Consider the following 5,015-nt stretch of genomic DNA (forward strand, 5'->3'; position numbering starts at 1 on the left):
GGAATTTCGAAAATATTATTGTATTTAGTTACATCCCGGTTGTATTATAACAGAGGAAAAGTATTGCGTTCAGTTAAAACAGGACCTCCCCAGATTTTTAACTATTTTGGACTCGGAAGACCTTGAAATGTCATGAAATTCATAAATGTGGGTTTTTTCTTGTATTTATATATTTCGACCAATTTAAAAATTAAAAAAAATTGCTTTCCTCTAAAAATTTTTCAGCTAGGTTTCTGTATTATAGAAATATTTCTAGAAATTTTCAAAAAAATCTTCGGCATTGCTTCTACACATGGCACCATCTGCTCGATATCTCTAACCAATCTCAGGACTTGATCGTATCGAGTAAAAAAAATAAAAACAAATAAATTATGCCATGAAAGTATAGCCATAAACTGTTTAATTACACTACTCTACAAATTGAAAAAAGAATTTCGGAACAGAAACAGTAATAAGTGAATTTTATTTTATTTTATTTTTTTCGATCGCTGAATCTTTTTCTCCATCACCCACACATTTTTGTTATGTACCATTAAAAGTTGATGAAAAATGCGAATTTTCCACACTACCGTTTTAACATGAAAAATACCATATAAAAAATCACTGAGGTATCAGTTCCCGAAAATCATGTAGACATGTGTTATTTTGTTATAAGAATTAATGGTTCACCGATTCTATTGTCTCATTCATCTTCTTCATTGCATGCAATTTATACTTTTACGTTCCTCAAGCAGCACTATCGGATTACTGTTTTGCGATCAGGACGGCTGCGCTCCTCTAGGATTAGGTCTGACACTACCTGTGACTTTAAGCTTGCAGGAACCTTCAAATCGCGCGAGCGATCATGTAAGTAGGACTTTTACGATGTAAAAAATAAAGTAGGAAAATTTAAAGACAGTGAGGCCCTAAAAACACTCAAGTACTGAATTATCAGTAAAAAAAAATAACATTTTTAATTTCACGTAAGCCAGAGATACACGCGCTATAAATATGACATCATAAGATTTATGTATGGGGAACATCCGCTGGAGAGAGAGTTTAGTTTTAACGCAGGTCGAGCTAAATACGGATCCTGTGATTTAGTGATCGCAGGACGGCTTGGGTGTGCTAGAAAGGGAAAGGATATTGTGACCATAAGGTCGGTATCTCTTCGATACCCCGTCAGGATGACACCACTGTATCCTTCGGTCGATACAGAGTCCACAAGTTAGCGCGAGCGGATAGGTATAAGGGTTTGACCCGGAATGGAGAGAATGGAGAGAAAAACGGAAGAAACTGCACTCGAGAAGTTTTAACATAAACAACCGTTTATTTATATATGTTTAACGTAGGTTTACATTAGTAAATAAAATAGTTCTAGTTCTACTTCTAGTTTCATCAATCATTTTCTAGTTCTAGTTACAACTGATTTCGCGTTTAGTTTACGCGGAGAGAGAGCGTACAATAGTGCGCGGGCAGGATAAAAACCTTAAGTAGTATAGGAGATCAAGTCCAATACAAAAAACGTTCAATAGTTCCTTCCAGTTGAATATGTATTGAGGTCAGTTTAGTTCACTTCTAGTCTTGTAGGCGAGAAGGAGGTGTTGGTTGACAGAATCTCGGCAGAAGGTAGACGTTCGGAGCGCACACACAGACACCAATAATAACTTCTACACTTATCATCCTGCCTGTCCCCTTTTATATCACGTCCTCATTCTCGAACCTTTCTCCGATTTCGTCAGCGATGACAATCTTGGTCCAATGAGGGGACGGGTGACACAATCGTGAAACAGAAATGTACTCATCTCAACAAGGAACCCAATCGTGGGAATCGAAGTTTTTATTGATTTTATTTTTCCTTTTTCTCTTTTAATTTTCTGTTTTCTCGCTCCGTCTTTATAAAGTTTATAAAAAAAATTTTTTTAGTTTAAAACACAAAATTTCTAGTCCTCACAATATCTATTTATTTTTCTGACAATTCTTTGTAACATTATTTATGGTCACAATCATCTCATGTCTATTATACTTAATTTGGGCAACGGCTGCATTGGTTGGAAGTAAGTCACAGACAGGACTAGATAGAGGGATTTCTGCTAAATTAAACGACGATTGTCTTGAGCTTTTTGTTGGTTATTTTATACTTTATCACCGTTTCCCGTGTGGAGGGATCTCCAAAGAAGGCAATATCAGATGACAATTTCCTCCTTCTCTAATTCATTTTCTTCTCTTTTCTTTTGGTGAGTCGTTTCTTCTGTAATTCTCTTCCAGAAGAAGCGATTCACCCAAAGAAAAGATGAAAAAAAAGTGAGTCGAAAGAAAGTGTTATCAGCCAAATCTTATTTCCTTTTCATGTTTTAGCAAATTTTTGTGCTTTATTTTAAGAAATTTACAATTACTAACATTTCAATTTAACAACTTATAGCCCAGGATTTCACAGTTTTGACTAATTCAAGTCTTACAACATTTTGAACATTTTGAGAAACAATTAAAACAATCTAATATATATTAATTAATTTTTAATTTAATTATAATGGAAAGTTTTTATAATTTTAAATTAATTTTTAATTTAAAATTATAAAAACTTTCCATTATAATTATAAAATTAAACTGTGTCAAAATATAAATGATAACTGAAATAGATTTTTTGTCCTTCTTAATTGAAGTTTTTAGACTACAAAAAATTAAATTTTTTTGTAACAAAAAAATCTCGTAACTACCACTAGAGGGCCAGAAGCAGTCTAAAAGTGGATAAAATAATATTGTATGAAGAATTCATTATGGTTTTAATGTAAAAAGTGTCAGAACCTAAAAGAATAGGCTGGCACTTGAGTTTTTTTAACTCTGTGTACTTTTCTACCAATTTTTACCTGTTTTAGAAGTGTTTTCTTCATTAGAAGTTTTCTTCAAAAGTAATTTTTTAAAACTGTTACTTCTGTGGTGGTGTATAAGGGATTTAAAAGATAGACTCGAAAAATTTAATTTTTTGTAAATAGTCTAAAAACTTCAATTAAGAAGGAAAAAAATATATCCTGAGTTATCACAAAAAAATAGATTTTTTTGTATTTATTGATTTTCTATTATATTTAGCTTATATATAATCATCGAATGAGCGCACCATGGAGACTTGTTAGAAATGATTAAGAGAAATAAAACGACAGAAGAAGAGAGAGCCTGCCGTTGGTTTCATCATTCAGTAGATAGCATCGCCAACTGCCACAATATGGTAATTTTGTAAATTACATAATTTAGTAGAATACAGTAATCCTTTCATTTACGCGAGTAATTGTTTCCACGAAAACACCGCGTAAATGAGCGATTTCTGTATAATAATACGAAAGTCCACATTACATTAAAATGTATATACAGTAGACCCCCCCTATAACGCTTAGATACGTTCCACGCTAAGCGAATGTTACGTTATATGAATGATTAAATACATGAGNCTATTCTTTATAAAATATACATTTTGCTTTTGCATTAACAAAATGTCATATTATATCTTAACTAATAAAATGTAAAAAATTAGAAATGTTAAACTTTTCCTTACACGTTTATTTTTAGAGAATTGCCCATAGGGACTTAAAATGCGAAAATCTTTTAATATGCAAATTCTTCGTACTCAAAATAACAGATTTTGGATTTGCTCGTCACGATATACCTAATCCAAAAGCCATAAAAGATAAAGAAATATTTAGGTCCAAAACATTTTGCGGCAGTATAGCATACGCCAGTCCCGAAATTTTAAGCAAGAAACCTTATCAACCTTTTATGTCAGACTTATGGAGCATGGGTATCATTCTTTACGTAATGGTTTGCGGACAATATCCTTACGATGTATCCAATCCAAAAAAGTATAAAGCGAACATTAAACAGGGAGTGACATTTTCAGTAAAGACAAACATTTCTATTCGAAATGTTTGTTTTTACTGAAATGTTTTCCTTATTCTGAAACTTATCAAACCGAAGAATAGAAGAATTTACATTCCAGAAATTCGAACGGACATTTGGTACCGAAAAAAATACAACCATAAATGGGATGAAAGTTTCCATTTTCATTTTTGTTTAATGTTCTGTTATCGTATAAAAAATTTTTAAAACTTTTGTACATAACAATCATTTACCTTGTAACTATTGTTAATGAGGATTAGATACAGGATTATCATGCTGATGCTAAACTTTTAATTGTATTAAAGACTCATAACTTGAAGAAACTGAAAAAAAAAATTAAAGAGTTAATTGATAAATGTACAAGTATAATTAAAGCATTTAAGTTTTAATATTAAATTAATGTATTATATTTAAGTTTCGATACGTGTACTTAATTCATATTGAAGAAATAACACCATATTTTTTCTAACAGTGTTAACTTAAACTTATATAATGGCGTTTCATTTACAGGTGTGTAGAGTTAAGTAAAAGGGCAATCTACAGACGAAAACCAACTCTCGCTAGGGCTGAAATCCAGTTTTCAAAACAAGTTTACTTGGTTTGAATTATTACAAAAGGATTCATATAGGCCTCATAAATTTGCTATAACGTGCTACTGTGTGTAACGAAAAAATTAACAAAACAGGCACGAATCGTATTTGTATGTGGATGAAGCTTTAATAATAAATAAAATCATTAATTATTTATGTAGAATTAGTTCTATTATTTTGAGACAACTATATCCTATATACTACTGTTAAAATTTATTTTTAGATATAAACTAGAAATTTCCCATTTTACATGACAAATTACATTCTATGAGAAAATAGAGATTGAAGAATTGAGATGAGTAGTTCTATAGAAATTCAAGAAAAGTAGCTAATGTTTGTTCAAATTAAGTAGCCTATACTTTTCTTCAAAACATAAAAAATGTAACCAAAATTTCATATCGATTCCACAAAAATTAAAGATGTTGTAAGGAATTCAAACATACACTCACAGACACACGGACAACGGCTTTTATAATATTGACTAGCGATGTCTGTTCAACATTGCTCGAGATTTTGGGATGTGGAATTAAGAGAATGTGATAAAAACAATTGTCTTAG

General features: G+C 31.3%; 1 long non-coding RNA gene across 1 annotated transcript; it reads left to right on the plus strand.

Moving 5' to 3' along the window:
- Window positions 1-83: 83 nt before the first annotated feature.
- On the plus strand, window positions 84-4,579 carry LOC111615815. The gene is made up of 3 exons (XR_002755138.1): window positions 84-448; window positions 3,067-3,202; window positions 4,378-4,579. It is a non-coding gene; the product is annotated as an uncharacterized LOC111615815 (long non-coding RNA).
- The last annotated feature ends 436 nt before the right edge of the window (window positions 4,580-5,015 follow it).

The sequence above is a fragment of the Centruroides sculpturatus genome, unplaced genomic scaffold (genome assembly GCF_000671375.1).
Source record: "Centruroides sculpturatus isolate CEXI.00-Female unplaced genomic scaffold, Cexi_2.0 scaffold2512, whole genome shotgun sequence".
In the NCBI taxonomy this organism is placed as follows: Eukaryota; Metazoa; Arthropoda; class Arachnida; order Scorpiones; family Buthidae; genus Centruroides; species Centruroides sculpturatus.